This window comes from Callorhinus ursinus, unplaced genomic scaffold, assembly GCF_003265705.2.
Source record: "Callorhinus ursinus isolate GAN/ISIS: 27379988/994484 unplaced genomic scaffold, GSC_fseal_2.0 scaffold6, whole genome shotgun sequence".
Classification (NCBI taxonomy): Eukaryota; Metazoa; Chordata; class Mammalia; order Carnivora; family Otariidae; genus Callorhinus; species Callorhinus ursinus.
The window spans coordinates 4,504,289-4,521,318 of record NW_027397068.1 but is presented as its reverse complement, the minus strand read 5'-3'; the positions used below and the strand labels follow the sequence as shown (position 1 = coordinate 4,521,318).

At 37.2% G+C, this 17,030-nt stretch overlaps 1 long non-coding RNA gene across 1 annotated transcript; it reads left to right on the top strand.

Moving 5' to 3' along the window:
- Positions 1-10,276: 10,276 nt before the first annotated feature.
- On the top strand, positions 10,277-16,759 carry LOC141372957 (uncharacterized). Its single transcript, XR_012378487.1, has 3 exons — positions 10,277-10,304; positions 12,386-12,470; positions 16,723-16,759. It is a non-coding gene; the product is annotated as an uncharacterized lncRNA (long non-coding RNA).
- Positions 16,760-17,030: the final 271 nt, after the last annotated feature.

Sequence of the window (17,030 nt, the reverse complement as noted above, 5' to 3'; positions counted from 1 at the left end):
CAGCCTTAGCCATCCATTGCTTCAACTCCTTGGAATAAAATCTGGCATTGCAGCCCTTAAAAAAAATACCTACGATCATATTTTCTTTTTGGAGTTGGTTAGAAAAACATATAAATCAGACACCTGAAGAATGCACACAGAATTCTTGAAGCCATAAAAATGGGGATTTTCCTTAGTTTGCATCTAATAAAATAGAAAAGCAACCCACATGACAGAAAATGGGCTTCCTGAAGGCTCTGGCAAGCCAAGCTCTGCTGTACACAGTGCTGTGCGTTCAGAGTAACAGGCCTGTGTTGACACGTTGCAGTAAGTGGGGCTCCGCTGTTGCTGCTGCCACTACCAACTCAAGGAAGAATTTCAAAGATAAATTTCCAAGGCTAAGATTTTAATGACTTTTCTTAGTTCTGGTGGTTCACTTTAGCAAAGTACAGATATCTCCTGGCAGCGCATCTGGAAGGATCATCCATGGACATCTGAATGCTGTGGTGAGGCTTCCAGGGATGAGTACAAAGCATTTTCACAATCTCAAAACTGTCACATTGGTCAGAAGGTGGATATTTTTAATCATTTTCTTTGAGGAAGAGAATTCTTGATCTTCTTGTATTTTTGCTGCCCTACTTCATCCTCTTTAAGGAAGTCACTCTTGGTACTCAAGAATGCCCCTATTAATAATAATAAACATTAGGCTTCAAGATATGTGTGAAGAGAGATAGAGATAAGGAGCACATATTAGTCATCCTAATTTTACCCCATTTTATGAGGTGGCCCCCTCCAACCACCATTTTTCTTTCAGGGATTGAGCTGTGCTTCTGCTTTATTGATAGAGCACACTTGTTAAGAAACGAAATGGAAAGAATGTTAGAGAAAAACATTAAGGATTTAATCCTCATATAAACAATCAGGAAATGTGTGGAGCACTTCGACAACAATGGAACAGAAATTACGAATATATGCCTATTTCCAGCATTTTATTCCCCTTTCACCCACTGCCTGGTTCTACTTAACCTCTGAGGGTGTGTGGTAGAGGAATTTCTACGCTTTAGTTATATACAATCAGGAAGAAATGAGGACAAGAGAGGCCACTGGTGATAGAATTGAAGTAGAAGGAACTAGGGAATCTTTAAAGAGAGAGGTTAGAAAGCAATTTTGGTGTCAGGAGAGTCGATTGAAGGGAGGAGGACTTTCTGAAGGGTTACTGTGGTCTGCGTAGTTCCTGTTCGATATTCAGAAGATTTCACATTAATGACTTGAGTAATTTAAAAATAGTTCTTTTGTGTTCTGGGCTGGGTTTCCTGACTAATGGTGCCATGCCAAGAGGCTGCATTACATGAATAACTCCTTGCTGAGTCATCTATCCAAAGATAACTTTACTTGGTTTAATATCATTTATATGCATTTCACCTCATAAAGGTTTTTTTTTTTTTTTTTCATTTTTGTGGCATGCCTTAGGCTTAGAAACAGCCTTAACAGGGATTCAGTTGCACTAAATTTATGGAAAGCGTGCTCTTCAGGAAAACCTTTACAAAGGGAGTAAAGCAGAGTAAGAAAGGAGAAAGAGACAAGGGAAGTTATGGTTTAAGATCAAGTCTAGGCTTGGTCTGATGCACGGGGGAGGCTTTGGACCTTTACCTGCACTGAAGAGTTGACCCTCCAGTCATGGGTTTGTTAAAGAAAGAAATGATTCATGACACTTGTTAAAGACGACAAGGCAGACTTTATTCAAGGGAAGCTGCTACAATGGGGGTTTTGTGATAGGATGGAGAAATAGGACTCAACTCCAACAAGGACAATTAGGAATTTATAATCAAGGAGAAGGGAGGGCAGTCAGTGGGTGGAAAATTACTAAGGGTAAGGAGGATTCTTGCTGAACTGACTCGACCGAATTCTTGATGATGGCAAACCAACACAGCAAAATGTCAAGAGTGGGGAATGAGAATTTGGTCAAGTAGACGTGGTCAGATACCGAGTGTGGGGGATTTTCACCATACTGACTGAGCAGAATTCTTACTCACACTGGATTCTGCAAGAACAGAGGGAAACCCAAGGTCCAGTCTAATGGAGCAGAGGGTTCAGAGGAGTCTGATGAAAGCTTGGTCAAAGGAGAGAACCTTTGTTAAGTGGCACATAGCCTTCCTGGGTGAAGTGGCTTCCACCAGCCCAGAATGATTTTCTGGTGGAGGGGAGCATCTGTGAACTGTCAACCACCAACGCTCAACAACTTGGCGTTGAGTGAATGCATCAGATTGGTATAGGTAATCAGGTATTATGCAGCAGCCAGATTTGGATTTATAAGAGCTAATGGAGGGCTGGCTCTGCACAAGACAGATGAGATTTGCATCTCAGTGGGGCAATTTGAAGAGGTATATTTCTCTCTTATGCCAGTCAGGCCACATATCTGGACTCCTTAACAGGGTCCGTTAAGGCTTGTGCCTCAAGACTCCAGCCTCATTTTAGGACCCTATCCCTCACATTCTGCCTTTACCATACACTAAACTCCTTCAATTTCCCTAATCCACCATCCCTTCTCTCATCCATATCGTACTCATTTCTCATTGGTACCTTCATTTGACAGTTTCCTACCATTCTTCTTGCCATAACTTAGACATAACTCCATCCTGGAGGCTTTTCTTGGTACCTTGAATTAGATACTTTCTTCTAGCCTCTTATGGGAACTTTTACTGCCTTTCAGACTTTTCTAAAATGTATTTTAATTCACGGTTGCCTTCTTTATCCACTTGGGTCTATAGACTACAAAGTCTATGAGGGCAGACATTAAAATTATGCTCACTATTGTATATGAGAATACTGTCATGCCTAATAACATGCATATTTATGTGAAAGTATATCTGCAATCAAGGTAACATTATGCATTGTCCCAAAGGAAATTAACAGCACAGGTATCACTGGGGAGGGTTATAATAGAGGTCTACATAGTTTTTATCTTTAAAGAGAAGCTATTCAGGGAAAGGCTGGGAGCTACTTGTCTAGACTGGAAGAGAACCACTCCATCAAGGATGGGTCTGGATACAAGTACTAGTACTGTGTGATGGAGAACTGTATGATGCTTAGAGTCAGAAAGGCTTCTAGTTAGTGCCAGCTCTGATTCCAGGATGAGCTTGGACAGTGCCATTACCATCTTCATTTCCCAGGTTTACCATTTGTTACAGTTTCAACCTAGCAAGTTGTTGCGGGGAGTCGGTGAGCTAATGCATGTGATAGGCTGAACGCATTTTATGCAGAATGGTGTGGGAGCAGAACTGACCACAGAATCCACCATTGTCCATTGTGCCTCGTTCATACCTGCTTAAAGGGTGTAAGTCTAATGATCGTGATGACCTCTTTACTGTGCTGGGCGCTTTAACTTACTATTTCTAATCTTTACACTATGTTCAAATTATGTTACTATCATCTTAATTTTACATATAAGAGAAATAGGCTCAGAGACATCAAAGGATTTGCCCAAACTAATAAAGCTATGAAGTGACCAGAGCCGGGACTGGACTCAGAGTTATCTAGCTGAAGGCAAATTTTAAGGTTAATTTTAGAAAAAAGAAATATTTGAGGACAAAATGAACCCCAGGATCTCGGCACTGCACTTTCTTTTCCTCCAGCCCTGTTAGCAAGCCATTAGTCAGCCCTCAAACAAGTGCGTGTCCTCAGTGACGTCAAGATGGGATAGAGGCTAATTGGAATGTAACTGAAAAGTAATTTTACTATGATTTCCTTTGACCCTAGTCTCTAAGGTGCCTCCACACCATATCTCATTTCAGCTTCTCTAAGTGCTGGGGAATGGTTGTGCTTTAGGTTCCTTTTGATTCGTTCTATTTTCTCTGTAATTTACTCTGCACTGTCCGCCCATCTACTAAATATACATCAACCTTACAACCACAGGTGTCTAAAAATTGGAAGTCTCAATTTAAAGATATTTTTTCTGGCTCTTCCTTTTATGTTTTATACAAATGATAAAGATGTTCTATGCACAGGAAGAAAAGGATGCCATTGTATAAAGACTCCTTATTTTGGATATGAAGGCAATCTTCAGTGCTTAATAATATTATATCTATTCCATTTTTCACTTTCCTTTATGTTGCTATTAGACAACTCTTTTTGGTGTAAAACATAAGGAAAAATGGGTATTTGGCATTAATCATTTTCAGGAGGGACTTTTATCAGTCTTTTGTTTTTCACCATATTGTAAATTTTCGAACATAACTCACATTGTGAAATTTTCTGATGTAATGGTCTTATAATTAGGGTACATCTTACTACTTTTTCATAGACCAACATAGCATCAGAAAATTCCAGTGCTAGGAAGGGTGAGAAAAATTATAAAACCTGGTTTCTCAAAGTGTGTTCCAGCATTTTGGATTTCTTACCATCTCCACCTTCCCCCTAAAACAACAAAGTGTTTGCATGCTTTTTTTTTTTTTTTTCCAAAGGGTTTGCATGCTTAAGTGAACTATGGAAACAGTGATTTAGGATGAATTACAAAGGTTTCTTCTAAATACCTACTTGGCCAGTCCACACTGTGACTCTCTACCAGCGAGTACAGAATACAGCATTTCTCAAGTTCACCATATTAACATTCCCCTCATCCCACTGTACCCTCACCCATCTTTTGTGGAACATCTTGTGGGACCCATGTGTTCCAGAATACACCGTGGGAAAACTGATCTCTTCAAATATTTCTATCTGCAGATGAGGAAACTAAGCCCCAGAGAAGTTAATTAATCGCCACAGTGAGACCCTGGATATATCCATGTAATCTCTACTTCCCCTGTTGAAATCTGCTCACTTGGGATGTGGACCTGGGGATAGCAGAGAGACCAGAGGGCTTACTCTCCAGGCCACAGAACCTTTGGTAATATCGAGTTATAGTCTGTAATATCAAGGTGGTGTCTTTTCTACAAAACAAATGCACTGCAGAAGCCAAATTAAAATGGGCTTTTAAGTTAGAATTGAAAATAAATGATGGCTTTTGATAATGGGATGTGAACCAGCTTCTTAATACAGGAAAGTATTTTTAATCACTGGCTAAACTAGTGGGATTTTGGTGTCCAGTATAAAATCTGATTTTTGAGGTATCAATATACCTCAACACATTTAAATGTGTGAAGTGATCTACTTGAGATTGCTTAATGAAAAAAAAAAGTAATTCATGTTTCCAGATTGGATTTGTGCAACATTAATTTTTATAAGTTTTGTTTTTATTTGTACAGCAGGTATTCTGTCAGGACAGTCAAATGACTTTTAAAAATCTATGTATTTTGAGGTAGAATAGATTATACCATTGCCAGCATGTAACTGATTTTGATGAAGTACTTATTTTGGTATAGTATAATAAAGCAATATAGGAGATAATTGTAAGGCTAAATTAGGAGACTACTTAACAATTGTCTTTTTTCATCATATAATGAGTAAGAGGAACATCTGGTGATCTGGGGTACTCTTAGCATCTGATCATAATGGCCCTAGGGATGTATGACACAGCAGTGAGGGAATTTTACTTTTGATTTCAGAGATAATTATGAAAGGTCTGTAAGCAGTTTTTTTCTTTAATTTCTGTAGTTCCTCCTTCCCCACTTGAACCCCCATTCTTTTGTACCTCTTTTTCAACATTCTTTAAGTGTAGCTTGCTAAGTTATACTGGGTAGCTGCTAAGGAGTGAAAGGAACTAGTTATCTTTCCTCCCATCTCTTTATCTAGCCCTCTGGTTAAATCATTGATCAAATGATATCATATATTTATAGGAAATAGTGAGATTTATATAGTACTTCCATAGGCATTTTTATTCAGTTCTTACAAAAATGCATCAGATAAGCAGAACAGACATTAATTGTCTTTACAGATGATACAAATGAGGATTAGGGAGATCAAATGATTTATCCACTTCACAGCTAGAGAGCAAGCAGACAGGAATCAAAGCCATGCATGCTTCTTTATTTTAATAAAGTATAGAATTTGTTTTTCTCCATTACAAAACTAATTCATGAGGATTATAAAATTTTAGAAAAAGTAAAAAAGAAGAACATGAGGAAGTATTACCCATATCTCAAACATTGAAAGATGATCATTATTCAGATTTTCATATACTTCTATTTTATTTCTATTTTAAAAAACTTGTAGGAATTTTTAAAATATAATTTTATTCAACCTGCATATATGCTTACATCCCATTTTTTCTGGTTGATCTTTTTATGTACACATGTTTAAATGCTATCACAAAATTTTTAACTTCACCCTGTTCAAAATTCAAAAATTAAACTTGCTAATTTTAGTAAGTTACATTAAAAATCAATCATCTACCAGATGTAGAGCCTGACACCCTTACAAATCAGCATATGTAAGTTTAATTCTATTTTCTCCCCCCTTATTTATAGAATGGAATAGAATGTAATATAAACATTTATATATAAAAATACTATATTATATATTACAATATATAAATGAGATCTTAATATACATATCATACATTACATGCTGGGATTATTTTTAATGTAGTATTTATTCTTTTTAAGAATTGCTCCTTTCTCTGACTCTTTTCTCCTCCATTTACATCGCAAAGATGTCGATAGAAGGTTTATGTGTATTAGCAACATTTATTAAAAACATAAATGTTCTGAAGTAGAGGAGTGGAAAAGTAAACTGTGGTAACTTCAACATGTTAAACATGCTTTGCAGTCTTTTTTTTTTTTTTAAAGATTTTATTTATTTGTCAGAAAGAGGGAGAGCACAAGCAGGGGAGTGGCAGGCAGAGGGAGAAGCAGACTCCCCGCTGAGCAAGGATCCTGATGTGGGACTCCAGCCCAGGACCCTGGGATCATGACCTGAGCTGAAGGCAGATGCTTAACCGACTGAGCCACCCACGCATCCCAGCTTTGCAGTCTTTAAAGATGTTTATAAATGTGCTGTACTATCAGGAGACACTAATTAAGTATGTAAAAAATTCACAGAACTGAATTAAGAAGGAAATACACCAGAATGTTGATGGCCGTTTTCTTCAGGTGACACTTAAAAATTGAGTAAGTATTTATCATTTATATTAATTTACCCAAATAATTAATAATCAAGAGACAAAGTTTAAGGTAGAGACAAGACTCTCACTTGCATATTTGCCAGTAATCTTTTCCTTGAGTACCCTACTCAGTGAAGTCTCTTTTCATTTCAATGACCTTTTCCTAGTCTGTGATAATATGTGAATTATGAACCAATTGATTCTTTCTCATAGGATTTTCAAAGTTTACTTTTTTTCTTTAGTAAGCTGTTTATCAATATGTTAAGAAGAGTACATTTTAGAAGATTGGCCTTCAAAACCTCCTTTTTGATGAAAAGGACTCTGATAAGTTATGAAAGGAAAAACATTTACTTTGTATTCTAGATTAGTGTTTTTAACAGATATATGAAGCGGCAATAATAGACATGTTGACAATACTTAGCTAGTTCCTTATTAGTAAGTCATTTGGGCAAATAGGAATACAACTGTGGGGCATTGAATTAAGAAAAAAACACATACCTTCAATCACTGAAATTATAAAACTTTCCTTAAAATCTTTGTGGTTGACAGTAAATTGTGAGACACTTAATGAAGGCCTTTAGAAACTCAAAAAATATAAAGTAGCATAAGGGATCCTTTGTTGAAGTTAGAGTATGTCTTTAAACAGTACAGATATAGATGTTTGGTCCAGTTTTTTTTTTAATTTCTTCATTTTTCTATGATGCACATAGTATATTGAAAGCATCTTATATCTCCTTTTCCTGAGATATGCATCATCTGTAACAACAGTTTGTCACCAAGGCAACCAAACTTTTGCTTAATGTCCTGTACTTTAGTAAAATAAAATGCATGTCATTTTAAGTACAGTTTTTTTTAAATAGAAATGGTTTGAAATTGTACTTTGAATGAAAATGAAACTGTTTATTAATCTATTTCCCACAAAAACACATCTTTTTAAGTGTTTAGAGTGATCATTCTCAGAAATATGATTGTTACGGGTCTGAGAAGCCATTCTTCTCTCCCTCTACCTCCTAAGCTTGACAGAATAACAATCATTATCAGATTTAGCTTTTGGTCTCCATCCATCTATGCAGTTTGAACTTCCTTAATCCTACTGGAAACACAAATGAGTATAAAAAAGTAATATATTCTAATTGAATAGGAAAGTGAAGCTATTCACAAAATTCAGCCTGTAGAAACAATCAGCTGTACAGATGCAGACTGAATTTTAATTTTTTTCAGTAGTTTTGGTGGCCTTATGGGTTATCAAAATTAATATTTATGCTTTCTGCTTCAGATTTGAAGATGATGTTCAATATATGAAGCTTCCTAACATTCAGCTCTTTCAGCATTCTGTGGCCTGCTTTTTTTTTTATTTGTAACGTATCTATTTTGTTAGGAGCAGTTATTGCCTCTACTTGTCTGTGGAGGATATTTGTGAAGGAGAATAACTTTTCTGAGACTCATTCAAAGCCTTCTGTATGAATCTACTTCCATCTCAGATAGAGTTGGTTTGTACTGTTTTTTACCACCAAGAATATAGTCTGTTGGTTTGTTCATTCATTTAAAAGAATATGTCTAGCAGGGGCACCTGGGTGGTTCAGTCAGTTAAGTGGCTGCCTTCGGCTCAGGTCATGATCCCAGAGTCCTGGGATCAAGCCCCATATGAGGCTCCTTGCTCGGTGGGGAGCCTGCTTCTCCCTCTCCCTCTGCCTGCCTGCCACTCCCCCTGCTTGTGCTCTCTCTCTCTCTGTGTCAAATAAATAAATAAATAAAATCTTTTTTTTTTTTTTTAAAGGAATATGTCTAGCAAGGTGAGGGAACAGAGGTTTGATCAACTTCCTTCTGTGGGTCCGAAGAAGGGAATCAAACCGTGAAGACCTCCTCGTTAACTTCACAAAAAGAAGTCAACAAATATCAATCAGGGACCATGATTTACAGGAACATCCTAAGATTCTCAGATTTGTTTACTTACTCTTGTTCATTCTTTGTTATTCCCTGTAGTCCTAAACTGAGTGGCATTTAACAGCTGAAAGACATAAGATCTATGAGCTGGCCTCAAGGAGCTGTGAGGGCTGGGGGTGATTGGGAGGGAATGGTAGGAGACCTCATCCCACTCCTCAGCAATTTGAGGTACATGGAGACAGTTCTCAAAGAATTGAGTGAGTGATGGCGGCATTAAAAGGAGAGCACACAGGGTCCCTCAAGTTTGGACTATGAATACAAGAGGGTGACTAGGGAGCATGAACCTGAGCTTGAGGCGAGCCAGCATTAACAAAATGGAAAGGCCTGTGTGATCCTGGTGTATGACCTCCTTGAGTCAGCTTCCCCAGGCTCTTCCTGTTTGCTCAGCCACTTCCTGTCCTCAATAAAATCTCCAAGATTTTCATACTTGCTCTTTCAACTTCAGGGGATGTTGGGACTGAAGAAACTGATTTCACAGTCCTTTGTCATCAGGAGGGTTACTTAAAGAGCAGGGGAGACCTCTTTGGGCCTCAGGCTTTTCATTTGTGAATAATAATATCTAGTATTATATGTATGCAATCAAGGCACTTAGCACAGTAGCTGGCCCTACTAGTGTTATTTATCTTTTTTTTTTTTTTTAAACTTACCTTTCTTGTCTTCTTAACTGGTTTATAATAGTCTTAAATATTAGGATCCTGTCTTGAACCTGTTGTAGCTCTGGTGCCTAATACTAAGCACTGTGGATTGTGGGGCTCAGTAAATGGCTTTTTATGAATGCTATATGCTCTTGACTGGAGAACAATGGTAGCTAAAACTAATGGAGCATTTATTATATGCTAGATTTTGTCCATATTAATTCAGATAATTGCACAACAACTCGGGGGAATCGATCATTGCTGTTTTATAGCTGAGGAAACTAAGGCTCCAAGATGAAGTAACTTGACCAAGTGGTCCAGCTGGGATTTGAACTCTGGTCATCTGGCTCCAGAAACCACTCCCTTAATCACTGTGCTTTGCTGGGAGCCACCTGGACTCCCTCAGTAGATGCATCACTTCCCCAAATTAGGGAAAAAAGAGAAAACATTTTTGCCTGTGCAAAATGGGTGAGTGGCCACCACCGCTTCTGAGACTGGGGTGATTTTTCTGTGTGTTCTGTGCCAGATAGCAGAGCATGTCCTTCCTTTTCCAGGAAAGTGCGAGAAGTAACCTGAGAGTACAGAGAACAAATTCAAGAGCAAAGTGTGTGGGTCTGCAGCTGCTGCTCTAGCAGTTAACTCTCCAGAATGCTCTTTTGTCTTCACTGAGCTACTTCCACAGAGAAACTCCTGTTCTACACAACTAACCAGTAAGAACAACAAGAGCTATCACAGCAGCAATGCAATCATGCTAAAAATGTAGATTCGTCCGTACGCCATCACTGTTCAGCTAATGAGTTTTTATACGGAAGGAGCTGATGGCCATAATGTTTGTACATAGATTATAGATTTGTATTATATACGTTAAATGGTGCTTTTTCCTCAGAAGACCCTTCTGTGCTCAACAGAAAGACTGTCAAGCTAGACAGAAAGGCTGTCGGGACAGACAGATCTGTGTGCAAGCCTAGTTGTACTGTATATTAGCTGTATGAATTTAGCCAAGTTACTTAACTTCACTGAGCCTCAGGGGATAATAATGCATGACCTGCAGGACTGTTAATGAAGATTATGTTTCGAATTCCAAGCAGTTTGTATGGGCAATGAGAATCCTTCAGCCACCACAAAGTAAGCTCTGCTTGCTTTACCAGTATGGCTGCCCATGGTTACCCAGATTCACTAGACCATTACACAATGATATTTTTCCTCTTGGCTTCACAAATCTGAGCATAAGTTTCTTTCAGCATTCTTAGAAAATTCAAATGGCAACAATAGTTTTCTTGTCTTGGGCACTAAAACAGAGCACCTTAGCTCCAGGTACTCTAAGAAATCTATGCACATGGTATTCTGTGAATCATCATAATTTTCTTATATGTAACAGAATAAAAAAATATGATTATGTTGATTCAGTGGCTTAATAAGAACTTGTTGGGTTCTAATATGAAAAATATGAATTAAATATGCCCTGTATTATCCAACATACTGACACAGATGTTACCTAGATGGATTAGTATCTAATCAATGAAGTTACAGCAATCTTTTGGTTTCCTAGTATTGATGTATGCCGTAGAGGTGGTGTGACCAACTGTCCTGATTTCCTGGGATGTAGGACTATCTATGTTAAAACTGGGAAAATCCCTGGAAAACCTAGACACATCGAGGACTTGTGTTAAAATCAGTTACACAAATTTATCTTCTGATAAATTTATTAAAATTTCAAATAACTAGTTTAACGTAGTTGCTCCTAAGTGAAGTGACTGTGCATTTTATTTTCAACCTAAATTTCTATTTTGAAGCTTACATCAGGGTAGGGATAAGATAACATTTAGAGTCAGAGATTATTAGTCTCTCATCAAAATTAACTAAAGAGAAAACTGTAGGTTTGAGTGATCTAAGACCTAACCAGAAGATAATTTTTAGACTTTATAATTGGACTCCTTTCCAAACCCTTTTGTGAGCTGAAAATGGCCACCTCAATGCCTTACCTCATCATATTATATTATTAATGTGTAATTTACAGGTAGAGTCTGATTTTTGACAGGTTTGGAGCCATACCTAAACTCTAGAGCAGGTTTAGGAAAATTCATGCAAAAAAAAAAAAGGTGGGGATGCTCTTCAAAAACTTTTACTATTATCAGAATCAAGAGAAAACAGATGAACCCAAAAGAACAAAAGTAATTTTCTTTTTCTAGGCTAGAATGGATACTACAATTCTCATTTTCTAATAAAAATGTGCAAAGACTCAAAGACTGATAGTATGAAGTTGGTGTTTTGTTCTTGTGGTGTGGGCATTTGATGCCTCTAATGTGCGTCTCCTGCCCCCTGCCAATTCCCTTCCAACTTGTCACCTCCTGACCTTCATCATAGAACCTCTCTCTTCTATTTACCAAAATTAGTTCTCAGGAGAAAGCTCAAAATTAATTCATACTGCTTTATAATAATGTAGAGTTTAAATAATTATCCATCCCCCAACACTTATATTTTAACATGAGTGACAGTCTTGGTCTAAGAAACAAATTTCTAAAGGTACAAGTCCAGATACTAAGAAGTCCACACTTACTGTTGCTTCTGAAATCATACCATGAAATAATCATTTTCATAAGTAAAAATCTAAAAGGTCTGTCTGGTCATGACTGTAGACCTATGTCTGTGGCCAGGTGTAACTTGTAATTACTTATCAACTATTTATTAACTGTACTTTCTTCAGCTGTGATCTGAAAGCATCTAAAATACATTGCCACCTTTGAATGCCTAGAGACCAGACTAATTTTTACAATTTTTTTCATTCTTCTAGGTTGATTAAAAATGCACAGACCTATGGCTGAAGCAAGGATCTATCATTGATATAGCAGGGAATGACGGCACCCAGGAAAGTGCTGGTGAGGAGCTTTGGTTTTTACATGTTTCTTGTCTGTTGATGGCATCACAACTGTGTTTAGGTAACAGATGGCAATCCTGATTCTAGGTAAGGTAAGCCCTTCAGCCACCCCAGGGCATGATTCGCCATCAGTTTAAGCCAATCTTGGCAGTTCTATTCTACTTTGCTTCTGATTGATCTAAGGGTAGATATGACCCAGATCTGGCCAATGGGATACAAAAAGGAAGATGGCCAGGGGTTCCTGGGACAGATTTTCTTATGAGTTAAAAAAAGAAAAAAATCAGAACCTTAAAAATTCCTTTCCTTCCTGGCTTAAATGTTGTTGTGTGAGGATGTGATGCTTGAGCTTCTGAAGATATCTTGAGATCATGGGGTAACATACCCAAAGACAAAAATACAATACCCTGAGGATAGTAGAGCAGATGATACTGTTGAGTTGTTGTACCAAATTTAGAATTGTCTCCTGATTTCTTATTTTTTAAGATAAAGTCTTTACTCTGTAAAGTCTTACTTTACTTTGTAAGATAAAGTGTTTACTCTGCATTTTAAGCAAAATGTTCTATAACTTGAAGCTAAAAGCACTTTCAAGTGCTGTAGTCTCATAATAAAATATTTTAATATGGTCTGTATTTTTAAATATTATATAAAATGAATAAAGCCTCTTTAGTAAAGTTTGTTATATTTATTTTTCTATAACTTACATTTAAGGGAAAATAATGCCACTTATATAAAAACATATTTTCATGATAAATCCTTTGGTTTTCTCTTCCAACCAAATTGCTACCCCCAACCCTTTCCTATAGATAAGATCTGAAACCACCACTGATAAGAGAATCTAGATAACTTGGGGTTTTGAATATTTCAGATATATCATAGGCTAGATTGGGTTGTTTGGAGCATGCACAGCCACCTGGATTCACACCTCATCATAGACGTAACACCGTGAACTTCTCCATCCACTCACTTCCTGCACAAACACGCCGCAATTGAACTGTTGACTTTTTCTGTTTATCCTGTTCATTTCTCCTGCAGCTTTAGTTTTATGTTTTTTATTCTTCCTTTTTTTACCCCCGATTGCCAGATGTCTTTGCTACTGAAGATTTAACTTAATTTGATTCTCACCTTGCCCTTTCCCCTGATTTTGCTTTTCCATTCTCTACTTCTGGCTACATATTTGCAGCCATTCCCAATCTGGTCACCAAACCATCCATCTGTCTTTTATACAACCCCATGAATTAGGGACCCAAACAGATCAGGCCCTAATTACTGGAGTTCCCATGTAATTTAGTATCTTGAATAACTGCTGGAGTGCCTGTACTTTTATAGTTTTTGCTTAGTTGCCTTTAAGCCTCTGACAAGAATGTCAGATAACAGGCATTTGTAGAAAGCTCAAGAGTAGTAGAATAAGACTGTAGTAGAGGTTTTCTTATGTATGCTTCCATATGTTGCATAATCTGTGAATGAAAAGATTCACAGGCTCAAATAATGTAGCTTTGAATTTAATAAGAACGTATCTATATAAAATCCTAAATTCTGAAACCTCAGTTATCAATGACTACAAAATAAAGTTCAATCATTTATTATGTCCAAATTAGCCCTATTTGGTCTGATTGCTAGAAATCACCTGTCTTCTGAATGTGTTCCTTATTTTTTGAGAAACTTTTACATTCCAGCACTTGCAAAGAGATGCAGTTTAGGTGATACTGAAGTTTTAAAACTGCTATTATGATGCTCCACAGAGAAGGATCTAAAAGTTAAAACTCAATTGGGAAGTGAGGATGGGGTAGGAATGGTTTTAGAAAGATTATGTGCATGGAATGCTTCTCTGGCCCTTACCTGCGTTATGAATTCTGTGCTTGTCTTTGCTCAACACCAATAAATTTTTTGCTGAATGAATCATTAGATACTTGGCAGGTTTAAGTAACCAACATTATAGAAACATCATGGAAAAACGGTGAAGAAGGAAGAAAGAACTAAAAAATAAGTGGGGAGATTGCATTATATAGAACCATGTCATTCAAGGACATTTAAATTAAACAGGACACTCAAAGCAAAGCCCAAAGAATTTTATAGCACAATGATAATAAAAAGGCAAGAGTAGATTTCAACAAATCAGTTACATTTTTAAAAGCCCCTACATTTCTCACAATATGAAAAGTATTGATAAATCCTTCTAGGCAAAATTTATTTTGTGAAGGAAGCATGGAGAATTGTAGCATATGCCAAATCTCTTGAAGTAGACTCCTAGCAAATGACAATATAAAGAGAAAAAAAAATTAGTGTCTGAATCTCAAGAAATAAAGCTCCCCCACCCATTTATTTTCCACTTTAACAAGGAGTCCCTCAGAATGATTCTTTTAGGCCTTTATTCTTTCCCCCTATTGAATGAATAAAGAGCAAACTGGTCTCTCAAGGAACAGAGATGATTTAACAATCTAGGTGAGACTGATTTATTTAGACATTAGTGCCATGGGCACACTTCTCCCTTAGGACTATAGTGAGTTTGCCTTCTTGGGCAAAGTGTCTGTTGCCTAATGAAATAGACACTACTACACAAACATGTAGAGGTCAGGAAGTATCATATGTAGCAACAGAGCTGTTTATAAGGGTTCTCCAAATCTATCTCATTTAAGAAGCTATGAAGTACAATGGAATATTATTTAGCACTAAATGGAAATGAGCTATCAAGCCATGAAGACGTGGAGGCACCTTAAATGCATATTACTAAGTGACAGAAGCCAATCTGAAAAGGCTACATACTGTATGATACCAACTATATGACATTCTGGAAAAGGCAAAACTGAAAACAGTAGAAAAGATCAGTCATGGCTAGGGGTTTTTGCAGGTAGGGAGGGATGGATATGAGGACTTTAGGGGATTTTTATGGAGGTAAAAAATACCCCCTGTGTGATACTGTCATGGTGGATATATGTCATATTTGTCAAAATCCATAGAATATACAATACTAAGAGTGAACCCTAATGTAAATTATATCATTAATAATAATTTACCAATGTGAATACTGGCTCATCAGTTGTAACAAATGTACCACCCTCATGCAAGATGTTAATAATAGGGAGAACTGGTTGGAGTGTGAGGGGACGTATGGGAACTTTCTGTACCCTCTGATAATTTTTATGTAAATCTAAAACTGCTCTAAAATAGATTAATTTAAAATGCTCTATTAATTAAAGAATATGATGATCTTTACGATAAAATAAAAAACTATGAAGAAGCTGAACTATTCAAATGCATGGATCAGGACAAGCTGCATGTACTCTTTCCTGCAATAAACCCTTGATTTTGATAGAATATGCCCAAACCTTATTAAAATGATTTTAACAGTGTATTTATGAGGAATACCTCGGGAGGAGATGAACAAAAGGAGGCTCAAGAAGAATTATGGGGATGAATTAAGAAACACATTTTAGGGGCACTTGGGTGGCTCAGTCGGTTAAACATCGGCTTTGGCTCAGGTCCTATTTCCAGGGTCCTGGGATCAAGCCCCGCATTTGGGCTCCCTGCTTGGTCAGAAGCCTGCTTTTCCCTCTCCCTCTGCTGCTCCCCCTGCTTGTGCTCTCTCACTCGCGCACTTTCTGTCTCTCAAGTAAATAAATAAAAATCTTTAAAAAAATTAAAAAAAAAGAAAACATACAGAAGTCAGTCATTTTTTCCAAAGTTTTATTTTAGAGAAATTTTGAGGAATGTTTCTTCTTTGCATTGGACTGACAATAAATATTTAATTATAAAGACAAAGTTTAGAAGAGATCATGAAGAAAAAGCATAGTGAAACAATAGTAATAGGATTATAGAACAATGTTCTTTTTAAAAATTACCTCAGTTTTGAGGCACCTGGGTGGCTTAATCATTTAAGCGTCTGGCTCAGGTCAGGGTCTCAGGGTTCTGAGATCAAGCCCTGCGCCCGGCTCTGTGCTCAGCAGGAGTCTGCTAGAGATTCTGTTCTCTCTCTCCCTCTGTGCCCCCCCCACCTCAGTGTTATGTTTTATACCACTTATTATTTTTTCCTGATTATTAAAGTTATTTATGCTCATTGCAAATTGGGAAAATATGGAAAAGAACATTCCAGAAATAATATATAGAAATCTCCTATGATAATTTCACCCAAATATAATCAGTATCAGCATTTTGATATATTTTCTTTCAGTCTCCTTTTTCACATTTTCATTTTTTTTTATTTCTTCATCTATGTTTTATCACTGTCTTTTAGAAAAATGACTATTCCCTTCTCTTAGTTTCCTAGGGCTGCAGTAACAACTTATGGCAAACTCGGTGGCTTAAAACAACAGAAGTTTTTTCTCCCACAGTTCTGGCAGACAGAAGTCCGAAATCAAGGTGCTGGCAGGACTGCACTTCCTATGGAAAGCATCCCTCATATTGTGGCAGGCTCTGCCTGCATCTTCACATGGCCTTCTCCTCTTCTCTCATGTGCCTGTCCTCTGTGTGCCTCTTGTAAGGACACTTGTCCTTGCATTCACGGTGACCTCAACAATACAGGATCATCTCATCTAAAGATCTTTAACTTAATTACATCTGCAAAAAT